Below are 13,661 nucleotides of genomic sequence, written 5' to 3'. Positions count from 1 at the left end.
AAGCCCTAGGCTAGGAATGATGATTTATTATTTGATTACAAGGATATATATATATTAGAATTGACTTGGAATGATTAGAATAGACTTATGTTGGTGTTCTTGATGATAGGAGAGAATAGAAGGTCGTTCGAGGGCTTGGGGGTGTGAAGAATGAAGTGAAAAGCCTTAAAACAAAGTTTTAAAATTGCTGTCGGACCCATTTTAAGCCCTATTTTATGGCGCATAAAAGTTTTACGGACCGTATATCCCACCGTAAATCCATCACAGTGATTTGGGATTTCTGGGCCAATTTTACGGCCTAAATCTACGGCCCGTAGATTCTGCCGTAAATCGATAGAACACTATTTTAATAAAACGGGCATAGTTTTTTTTACAGATGTCTGTTTGACCTCTATAATATACCGTTGAAAAGGTATTTCAAAGATCTACAACTTTCAAGAAGGAAATATTCCCAAATTCCATACAGAATTTTTCGTATACTCATTTTAATTGAGACATGGGGCAAACTCACTTGAAAACACGCTCCGTAGGGTAGCTTCCGACTTTCATTTGCTCAAGGACTCTTCTCATGTCATGATTGGGTTTCAAACACCAATTCTACACTACTCAAATTGGGTTCATTATACCCCCGTCTTATGAGTCAAATCTTAGCCCGAATGCACGAGGTGTTACAAAAGCGTTCCAAACGTATTAAACGGATCGCTCCAAATAAAGTATAGGTTAAAGCATGGACAAGATTATACACTCAAAACAAGTTCATATTTAAAAAAAAAAAACGTGTGTAAAGATGACAACTTTATACTCATTTTTCAGAACAAAAAATACACCATCCTTGTATACTAAGGGAGATTATTTTATCCGAATATTATAAATCCGAATCTATGTACCCTATATATAAGGGAACGTGTACAAATTCTTTTCTCAAAATGACACGCAAAATGATGAGATTTTTTCCGAGAATAAACACTAAATAGACAGTTCATACAAATACTAATACATTGGAATTCGAAGGTCAACCGTATAGTATTGATCCTTAATACTGGGGTGCCTAACACCTTCCCTAGGGGATCATCCGAACCCTTACCTACAACTCTGGATTACGAAGGATTTTTCATGGTATTTGAATAAACCCTTCACCCTCAGTTTTTCCTAATTTCCTAAAAATTACGTGGTTACTCTTTTCAAAACAAAGTCCGAAAGAGCACCAACGAGTTCGTAGTAGCTTTTTATGCCTTAACCCGCGTAAAAAGCGAACCGTTACAATAGGAAGATGAAAAAGCATCGGCATTAATATGTATTAATTGCTTAGTTTAATTAGAGAATAAAGATGATTATGGAGGGGAAAAGACTTTTAGGCCTTTTAACATAAGTTAAATTAATTGAATGGAGGAGGAAACATTGTTAAAAAAATGAGAAAAAAGATAAATAGAATCCCTGGCCAAAGAGAGGGGCCACATTACTATCTTATTGTCTTGTGTTATTATATATATATAGAATTCCTAGCTTTATTATATATATAGATTAATACCATAATTGATTTCATACTTTCCCGCTTTATTCCAACATTTAACCAATTACAGACATAATTAATTTTCTGATATCAATTCACTTAAATAGTAATCATTTTAAATACACTTCATATACTCATTGTCATGATTATGTGACATAGTACTAGTCCATAGTGTTACACCTCGCACTTTCAGAGCATGAGCATGCTACGTACTTCACCGTATTAATGGAGTATCGGAGATGTCCCATGAAGTTTTGGAAGGTACAAACCATGGGAAGCACGTAACAATGAAGTAAAGGATGAATTACGATCTCGTAAGTCTTAACCAGGAAGGACAACCTTGGAAACAAAATACATGACCATTATCAAGTATGATTAATGATAAATATCATGTATGGAGAGTTTCGGAAGATTCCAGGACCAAGAAAATTGAAGAAAATAAGTTTGTCGAAAAATTGAAAAACGTTGGCAGGATTCTGGACAGAAATTTGGGTCAACTTTGGAGGGGTATATCTCCAGGTATATTAGAAGTTTTAAGGTGTTTCAAAATTCTAAAATGAATTTCGTCGAGTCTAGTTTCCAACGCAATAAACCGCTCGTCAAAACGACATTGGTGTAAGGAGTTATGGCCATTTTAATATAACCCATCCAAGCTGCCAAATGGCTTCCGCGGGTCCCACTTGGGAAAGTCGGTGGAACCGACCTATGAGGGGTATAAAAACCCCCCATCAACCCCATTTTTTCATCATTTTACATTTTTATGAGTCCTAGAAACTTCCTAACACATCCCCCAAACATTTATAGCCCATTAAATCAAGAATTTAATAAGATTACACCAAACTAGTCCATGAAAGGTGATTGTTCTTGCTTCTACTTGATGTTGTGGTGAGTTTGGTCTTGAAGAAAGTTGGTGTGGCTAAAGTTCTTCAAGTATAAGGTATGTTCTTCATCCTATCTCTTATGTTGAGTTGATTTGAAGGTTTAGCAAGTCTTAAAAGTGAAAATAGTTATGGAGGAAAGGTCATAAAGTGTTGTGTTATAGTTGTTGTGATTATGGACTGTTTTGAGCATGTTGTGGCCGTGTGGTTGGGCTGATTTACATGTATATGTATGATATCTAATGTTGTTGGTGTGTTGATGAGATTATGCTTCTTGATTGGGAAGAAAGGAAGTGTATATTGTTGTCGTATGTTGAAAAACATCGTGTGGGATGTTTTATGGAATATTTTGGTATTGATGATGATGTGGTTGATATCAGTATTGCTATTGTTGTTGTTTTGTTGGTATTGTGATTTCGGGCTAGGGACATAAACAGGGGAGATGCTGACCGAATTTCGACAGATTTTAAATGGAATTAATTTGAGGGCTTAAGACAAGCATATGAAGATAAGCCTAACAATAATATGAATTCTCTTGAATGTAGATTTACGAGCTTGGGAGGATAAGCATTAAATAGTTAAAGTTAAGGCGACCGAAAAGGTATGTTAAGGCTAGTCCCTTTCTTTCAAAAGGCATGATTCCTATGTTATGATTCCATATATGTTTCCAGCACCTTCTTACTTCCAAAAGTTAGAAGTTCATGATTCTTAAAAGTTTCTTATGATACTGAAGATGAGATGTTTTCTATGAAGAACACGATGATGATGATTTTTAATTCTAGAAATTCCAAATCTTATGATTTTAATGCTATTATGAGATTATTGAGTTTATTTCATGATTTCCTTAATTTTATCCATTATTGTTGATCTCAACTTATGATAATTGTTTCTTCAAGGTGAGATATAGTGATGATGATTACTCCATAATATAATCGAAGGTTACCGACCTTACGTCACTCCGATAGAGTTGTAGCTTTTAATTGGGTTCTCATGCATGCTTATTTTTATGTATGATTACACTGGGCCTAGTTGGTCGGGCAGAAACCACTACGGTGGGCATAGTGGGCGGCTTATGATTACACCGTGCCTAGTTGGCCGGGCAGACACCACTAGTGGGCGGCATGAGATAATTACCCCGGACACGGGCTAATGATTATGTTATATATGCATGAGAAATGTTTTTTAAAAAAGAAAGCTAAGCATGCATGGTATCCGCCTTATGAGGCAATCAGATGTACAAGTTATCTTTATCTCATGTTATGTTCTATATTTCTTATTATGTTGTTATTCATGGTTTACATACTCAGTACATTGTTCGTACTGACGTCCTTTCTTGTGGACACTGCGTTCATGCCCGCAGGTAGATAGGTACACGGATTTGACCCGTAGGTGATTTATCAGTGGATTCTCAGGAGCACTCCACTTACTTCAGAGCTGCAGTCTATTGGTATTGGTCCTTATGGTCACTTGTATTCTATGTAGAGGCTCGTGGACATGTGTGTATAGTTAGACATTTCATAACCCTACCGGTTCATATCATTGTATAACATTTTAGTAGCCTTGTCGGCTGGTGATGATGGACATACCTGTTGAAGATTATATAGAGATGTGACATTATATTGTGATATATGTCCTTACAGATCATGATATCCAGGAGCTATCTTTATGGTCCACTCAGAAATGTTTATGAGATGTATGTTTAGAGGTGCTCGCTGTGTTAGCTCCGGGTTCCCATCATGGCCCTCTGGTTGGGTCGTGACACATAGCCTCTTTTGGAACACACAAAATATTATTTTCAATCACCGTCATTTCACTTTCGAGTCTTAAATAATTTCGGGACTTCATCCTAACCACCTATAAGCTTGGGGGTAACCTCGTTTTCCCCTACTTATGTCTTTTAGCTTGCAGGCTTTCTAACACACAAAAACACGGGATGTAACACATCTTAATCTTCATCTTCTCGAGTTTTACAAAAAGAAACATTCTCCAACATCTCTTCATCAATCTCTTGGTAGATGAGAGATTGAATTTTCTTATTCATCTTTCGCATGGCAGCAACATCATCTCCGACCTCTCTACTCGAGATTCTTTGTCGTGCAGCTACTTCAAACACAACTGCTCCATCAAGGTTACACCTTTGTTGGACTTCTTGCCATCAAAAACATCGTTCAAAAGTTGTTAACTTTTGAAATCTTGATAGTTCCCCCGACCAAAACAATTTCTTCAAGTTAGTGCTTCTCTAGCATAACATTCTCATAGCTATGGTAGCTAATCTCATTCATATTCATTAATCTTTTGACAAATTTGAATTCTCTACAGGTCTCTCAAGACAAGTGTCTGATACCAAATGTTGAAAAATCGGGGAGGAGAAGCACTCTCAAATAAGTCAAATTTTCATTTGAAGAAAAGTGAGTCAACGATTTTTCTTTGTTCCACTCAACTTATATAATCAATCATTCTCTTGAAGAGAAGTGAGTAAAATATATTTCCACCAACTTAACTTCCATTTAGGCTTACATTTTTCCTTCTTTTTCTAACATCATATAACTATAGTACCTAGATACTTATAAAATTTTTCTAGCATGCACCTAGACTAATACATGCCCTAATTTAATCCTAGAAATTCTTTATATCTTCCTAGTTCATGAATAATTTTCATCTTTCCTAGTTCATGAATAAAATAAAATAATGTATGTATCATAATTAATTTCTTATGGATGAACTAAAACATTCATGTATCAAAAAAGACTTTTTCTTTTCCCAACACAGGGTACATTTTTCAACAATAACATGATTAAAAAGTGATAATTTGTTGTCAGTATGTTATCTATATTTACATTATTGTATAATTCATCAAAAAAAAAAAAACTACATTATTGTAAATAAGTAAAGCTATAATTGTTTTTCTTTTTTTAGATTTGTGTCTTTATAGTGGAGATACTTCATTTTTTAAAAGTTGTAAGCGCAATTTTAAGTGCTCCAAATTTGCTTTAGATGTAGTGGAGACTATTTTAAGATTTCAATCGAAGACTTCCATATCCATAGAACTCCAGCCTTGCAAGAATCACACTCATAACACAGCAAATTCTGATCATTGTTCCAATGGTAACAATCCGGGTCCGGTCCCATTGTTATCAATCTTTAGTTGCATGATGTTGGTGGCTTGCAACATCGTGCTGAATGCCATGCCAACAACGAATAATAGTCAACAAGTTATATGTTGCGTGCAACAGATTTTATTAGTGTAAGGCCAAAATTATAAATAAAATGAGAAAGTTAATATGTACAGTTGGGGCAACTAGTTTACCAATATGACCAAAATATACACAATCTATATCACTGTAATTGTGTTTTTCTACCTCTTCAATGGTCTTATCTGTCAAGATTTTTGTGCATATACATGATGGAATACAGGCATACGCCGCGGAAGCAAATAGCCAGGATCTAACTTGCATGTAATATAGACAACACATAATCAAGATATTAATCAAACACAAAATTGATACTTATCTCTTGAAGAGTGAATGCAACCTCGAATCTAGCCTTCAAGCACGAGCAAAGGTAATCCACACGTTCATTCTGCACCTCCACGATCTTCTATTGTGTAACCCGAATAATACCTGAATCTGCGAAATTCGTGTGGGCGAATTTCTATGGAAAAAGTTGAATAAACTTCTAAAACTCTTAGCCTCCTTATGAAATAAGACCCTTATTTTATAACTACATGTTTAGGGTTTTCACCCTTTTTCAAAACCTGTTGGGTCTTTATTTTCCACCAAGAAATAATATTCCATTTAATTCTGTATTATTTGGGCACAACAGGGACCATGGAATTTAATTAACGAGGCTTCCTATTATGGAATTAATTCAAAAAATCTGAATTAATCCTATCATAATAAATTACGAATTATTTCACTAAAAAATCGTAACTGCACTCGTCAGTTCAATTTCGAAATCATACATTAAAACTTATTTAACTCCCCATGATAAGATTACTTATACCAATCAATTAAATTAAATTACTGACAGTTTAATTCATTGACTAATTGAATCCTTTATATTTCTGCTTAACATAGATCATGTGACGGATACAAAATCCACCCGCAGGGTTTTCACATGAGACTTATAAGCATTCATAAAGGGGTATCATCAATCTCAAAGTCGAGACATGGATTCTATCAATTAATTATTATTTTACAAATGTAATTTGCCATTATCCAATTCATCAGGAATACATTGACCCGCAATTGAGTCGTACCTTTTAATAAATCAAAATAATGAACAAATCACATTGATCATAATAATTATATCAAGATTAAGAGTATAAGTACATTTAATGAACTAGATAATTTGTTTTAGATATTCAGTACAAAAACACTTATCTCTACTTGGTTCGTTCAATACATACAAAATGTACTAGCACAAGAAGACGGAACTATACCGTTCTCATAATGAAGATACATTATATTAATCTTGTGCTACAATCATACCGATGACTTTATCTATTTTCCATATTAGATTGTGAACATAAATTTTATACTTATAAGAACCGACGATTTAATCTTCCGTGTATAAGTTAAACTCTATACACTAAATCATCTACTATATAAGTAAATGATACACATACTAGTACATAATCTATTTAATTCTTTATTAAACAATGAATAAATAATTATTCTATAATAAATACTATATCCAAACACATGGTTAATAGTATATATCCCAACAATCTCCCACTTAGACTTTTAACCATGACAATTTTAGAATATACCATGCCTAAACGCATGGTCAATGGTATATACCCCAACAATCTCCCACTTTGACTTTTAACCATGCATTTATAACTTTCACATGTATTCCTTTTGCACGACTACCAAAAATCTTATCCAATAAGCTCTTTGCAAAAAATAACTTACGAAGTTGTTTTCTGATGCAACTTCGTAACTGACCAGTTCTGTACAAAGAACTTCAGGGATCCTATCATGAAACTCTCCAAAAATGTATTTCTTTTCAGGAATCCTATCATGAAATTCTCCCAAGAGTATACACCGAGCCGATCTTGGTTATTATTCTCCCACTACGACTAAGTACTACTACTATTATAGTCACACTATCAAGCATGTTTCTTTCAATATTGAAATATTAACGCCTTCATATAGTGTTATTTGCTCAACATCACTCCTAGTACTTAGGGGAAGTGAATTTCCTTACGTCTATTAACGTTTCTCCCACTACTTAAATGTAATGGAACGTCAACCCTGACTTGTCAGTTAGATGTTCTTGAAATTTTGAATTTTAGATGACTCATTTGCTATCTCTTTGCTCAGTTCCTATGAAACTAGTTTACTTCTAGGAACTTGGTTTATTAAATAGTCCTTTTCTAAAAATCTAGCAATTGTATTAACAATTATCTTATTTTCTTTTAGGACAGTAAATAAACCTCCTTTCATTCCCTTGGGATATCTAATAAACATGTGTACATCCGTTCTTGATTCCCACTTATCTGTTTTCCCTTCGAACACATGTGCTAGACAACCTCATATCCGAACATGTTCCAGATTTGGCTTACATCCAATCCACTGTTCTATGGGTATCAAAGGTACTAACTTAAAAGGAATTATATTAAGGATGTAACTCGCAGTTTCTAAGATATATCCCAAAATGAAAAAGCAAATATAAATAAGTCAATCATTAATCTTACCACCTTTAAAAGAGTCATATTTTTTTTTCTTCCACACCAATCTATTGTAGAATACTTGGTGTAGACAATTGAAAATGCAATCCCCTATCTAATAAGTAACTAATGAACTCTACAAAGAGGTACTCGCCACTACAATCAAATCGCAGTGCTTAATATATTTTCCCTGACGCTTTTCATTTTTGCTTTAAATGCCTTGAAATTTTCAAAACATTCGGGCCTATAGAGCATCAAATAAATATATTCATATCATGAGTAATCTTCTATGAATGTCACAGAATACTCAAAATCACCTCTTGCCTTGAAGTTCATTATACCACACAAATCAGAATGGATTAGCTTAACTTATCATTAACTTTATTTCCTTTTAATATAAAAGGTCTCTTAGTCATTTTTCCTTCTAAATAAGACTCAGAAGTTGGTAGTGCCTCCACTTTCAATGAACCTCAAAAGTTCATCATTTGACCAACTTCGAAATTCTATTCAGATTAAAATGACCTTGACACAAGTGCCACAGAAAAGTTTATTCAATTCACAAAAGGAAAAATAAATTCTCTTATGGGACAGATTAACATTATTCAGTTCAAAAGAGTTATTAATTTAAAGTGTCTACACATCAATGTACCACAAGAGATAAAATGTTTATCAAACTCAATAACACAAGAGTAACAAGAAAAATAAACAAACTATCCATCTCTTGTTTGGTTAGAAACTGAAAATAAATTCTTTCTAACAGAAGTTACATATAATACATTCTCTAATTAATGTCTTATCTCTATCAGAAGAAATTCCTGACTAGTAATAAGTGGGCTGGTAAAGTCTATTGAGAATTTGAGATATAATCATTAAATAGATCATTAGTTATGTAGTAAGAACAATGAAATTCAAAACACACATCACACATACAACCATGCATACTGAATAGCTAGATTCGATAGGGAAACTTAACTATTCATGCAAACTTTATGAGTCATGCCAGATAATTCACCCCATAAATTAAAATGGGACCAACTCAAATGGAGAGTCAATTTCTAATTTAAGTTAGGTAAATATCACTTTTAATAAACCCTAGTTCCATTGAACCAACGTGTAACTCAGTTGGAGAGTCAAGACAAGCTATCAATTAACTAGGGACTGAAGCACAATAATTTAGCATAATGAATCTATTCGATGGGGAAGAAGACCTACGTCAACATATAAACTCATTATATCACTGTTATATACAATGGAGACCATAGAGAATGAACCCTACCACCATTGTTTGAAGAAATAATTTTTTTATTTAACAAAACATTTCCAGAAAACAGTAAAACGACCAAAAACCCATCTAAACGACCCCGGATGGCCAAAAAGGGCTCAGTTCACGAGAGTATTGCTCAGTGGGTCGTTTCCGATGAACCTACCAAATTTCGAGTCAATCGGAGTTCGTAAAAAATCAGAATTCCGAAATCATGACCAATTCAGATAATATATATTCAAAAATCAGAATTCCGAAATCATGACCAATTCAGATAATATATATTGAAAAATCAGAATTCCGAAATCATGACCAATTCGGATAATATATATATATATATATATATATATATATTTTAGCCAAAATAGAATTCAAAAAAACATATACATTTGTTCAGTAATTCTTATCACATTTCATCATTAGCGTAATAATATACATGAATCAAGAACAACAAACAAAATTTTAAATATGTTTACATAATCTCAGTGTTGCTTTTTAGAAATTAGCATGTTTATGTAATCATTGAATATAAAATTCAAAACACACCACATAGATATCCATGTGTTACACCTCGAAAATTTCCCCGTGATCGTACAACACATAGACTAACGAAGAATACGAGTATACGATGTTTTAATGAGAAGGGAACGACGTTTGACGACCTTAAGTAAGATTTCAAAGGCAATGGGAACAAGGGGTAAGGTTATGCTCCACAATGCCTAATTATAGGATCTGAAGACGTGAAAGTTGCAGATTTGCATTTTGGCCCAGTTGGTCGTAAAGTGGAATACGGACCGTAAAGTGGTATACCGCCCGTAAACCACCATGTCGTATTCCAACTTATAAAACTTCAACTTTCTGTCAAATGTTCAAATGGTTAAATACGACTACGGACCGTAAATTGAAATACGACCCGTAAACTGCGATCGTAAATCACCATGATCCTCAGCATACCTTACTGGTTTTGATATGCTTAAATACGACCACGATATACGGCCCATAAACTGGAATACGGACCGTAAACTAGGTTTACAACCACTATGCCCTTTCGTCACTGTTCATTCCGGATTAGATTTTAAGTCATTAAAAGGAGACCTAACCTCATTCAATTCATTTCATCTTCACGATATTTCTCTCCAGAAGCCTCTAGAATACTCTCCACTCTTCATTACAAGAAAAACAAAGGAAATTAGTGATCAACTACATGAAACCCACGAAATCAAGTGTATGAATCACACTAAAGTTCATCTTTCTCAAGAAAACCCAAAAGAAGTGAAGTAGGGTTTTGGTGCTAAAGGAGTAATTCCATTCAAAGTTTGTTCAACCATCATCTAAGGTAAGTTTCATGACTAAAACATGCTGTTTAAGGTATTGGAAGGTTAAGATACTTGAATTGTAAAAAGACATAGGAAATGGGTCATTTATGAGTGAATAGTGTCATGGTTGGATAGTAGTTGGGTTGGATTATGAATGTTGGAGTGTTGTGATTATGAATCTGTTATAAATGACATTTAGACCATGAAACAAGTATTAGATATGAGGAGACGCGATAGTAAGCTCTAACCATAAATGTGGAGAAACTGAAGAGAAATGATGGATTGTGGTCAATGTATATAAATGATGATTGTTGATTGCGATATTGTGAATGTTGTTGTGAGCGTGTGGGAGTTGATATAGAATATGGGAAAAGTAGTATAACCAAAGGAAGTGCTGCCCAATTTTCCCTAGAAATAGTAGCGCGTTCTTATAGTCGATTAACTAACGTAAATGCGAATTCTCTTTTGAAGGCAGAAACGTGAGATCGAAGGAGAACAAGCGAACGATAGCTTAGTTAAACGTCAAAGGTATGTGAGGCTAGTCTCTTCCTTCTAATGGCATGAATCTTCTAGCATGATTTTCCTTCCTCTTCATGAGTCCCTATATTCCGGAAAGCTAAAAGCCCATATCTATAAATGGTAATGTAAGATAAGAGATATGATATTATGATCCTAAAATGGCATGATGTTATTTATTGCTCACACTCACCTTATATGTTAGTTCCTTCAAGGTGAGGCAGGATGCCAATAATTGCTCCATAATGAAATAGGGGGATCATGACCTTACGTCACCCTGATAAAGTAAAGTTGTTCTCAAGACTTTTGCATGTATTATGATAAGTATGTTATGATAAGTATATTATGATGAGCATGATGATGATATAACACCGCGCCTACTTGGCTGGGCAGTCACCGCTAAGGCGGGCAGCTATACGATACACCATGGCCAAATGGCATGGGCAGACACCACTAGTGGGCGGCATGAGATGATACCCCAGACGCGGGAGGCCTGGACGCAGGCTAATGTTATGATTATCACACCGATCCGGTATGGACGGGCAGCTTATGCATTACCACACCGTACCTATATGGGCGAGCAGCATATATACATATTTATGCATACATGACATGATGATGATTATGAGTAAGCCAGCATGTATTATTTCTTCTACGCTTGACAGTCGGATACAACTATTCCATATTGATAATTCTTTTATGTCATTGTTCTATTTCATTATTTATGCCTCTCATACTCAGTACAATGTTCGTACTGACGTCCGTTTTCTTTGGACGCTGTGATCATTCCCACAGGTAGACAGGGAGGAGAGCTCGACCCAGACCAGCAGTAGTTGTCAGGTGATTGAAAGCACTCCTTTGCTCGGAGGTGCTTATGACGATTCTTTTGTGTATATTCATGTATATGTATTTTTGGGCATGACAGGGTCTTATCCCGTCCTTATGTATAGCACTCCAGTAGAGGCTCGTAGATGCGCAGTGTGGGTTAGATGTTTTCACGATTTATTACTATGTATGTATATATTATTCTGATAGCCGAGAGACCTATGCATATAAGAGTATTTTCATGTTCTCAAATGAAAGATGATTTTCTTATGATTTGAGCGTAAAATCGATAAAATAGTAGTTAATGAGCATGATGAGTAGTAGAGCGAGCGGTGCTCGGTGGTTAGCCCCGGGTACCCGTCGCGGCCCCTAGCTGGGTCGTGACACCATGCATCTTGAACAAATTGCAATATAAAAGAACAATTCATGCAACATATATATGTGATGCCAGATATTCACTCTATAAATTTAAAATCAGAGCTAACTCAGACGAAGAGTATGTTGCTAATTTAAACCAAGTGAATCTCATTATCATTATCTCTAGTTCCATTGACCTAACATGTAACTCAGATCGAGAGTTAATACAAGATATCAATAACTAGTGATTATACCTAGTGACAACCCATAATAAATCTATCCGATAGGGAGGAAGACCTAAAGTCAACACATAAATTTATTATTTCACTAGTATTTAGTCATGAAAACCATAAGGAAGAATATCTATCACCATTAGATCATAGCCAAGTAATTTTTCCTTAAAAAATAATTTTCCAGAAACGAAAATTGCCCGAAACACCATCTGAACAACCCCGAATCACCGAAAAATAACATGATTCACTGCAAAGCAGTGAGTATTTCTTACTGAGTCATTTTCGATGAACCTACTGAATTTCAAGTCAATCAGAGTTCGTAAAATTCTTGATCTCCAAAACTATGACCAAATCCGAAAAATAACCGATTCAGGCGATTTAAGGAAAACATAATCTGATCTATATCCTTATCATTTATCAATTTCATGTTGAATCATCATGTGTAATCATGTTCTAGATTTAACATAAATAAAACTGACATAAAGAGCAGTTTTTCATACTTAAAACACCTTTTAATTCGAAAAAACAGCCTAAAACCCATCTAAACAGCCTCAAAGATTATTTCTTGCTGGGCATTTCCAATGAACACACCAAATTTCAGGTTAATCAGAGATCACGAAGTTCATGATCGCCAAACTACAACCAAATCTGAAAAATAATCGTTTTAGGCATAGCTAAGGATTAAAAATTTGATTTATATTTCTATTCTCCTTTTATAATTATCCCACGAGCTCAAGGCATACATTGTGTCCCTTCTTTTGGGTAAGACACACCACACTTACTTATAACAAATTGTCCTCTCGATTAATGCACCTGAGAATCCAAAATATTATGTTTCTCCCTTTCGGGTGAAAATTTCTATATCTCCTCATGAATTAATTAAATGCTACTAATAACAAAAGATAAATTTTGTATCAATAGATAAAACACCACAACTAGTATACACTTATTATAGAATAATTTTCACAGTACATTGAGAATGTTTCAATGAATCAAATAAATAAATCATATAAATGGATCCTATTTATTAATCAAAAAATCTCAATCCATGTATTGATATAATCTCACACGTATAAAACTTTAAGAATTTT

This window comes from Lycium barbarum, chromosome 7 (assembly GCF_019175385.1).
Source record: "Lycium barbarum isolate Lr01 chromosome 7, ASM1917538v2, whole genome shotgun sequence".
NCBI classification, from domain to species: Eukaryota; Viridiplantae; Streptophyta; class Magnoliopsida; order Solanales; family Solanaceae; genus Lycium; species Lycium barbarum.
Note: the sequence above shows the minus strand (reverse complement) of the source record.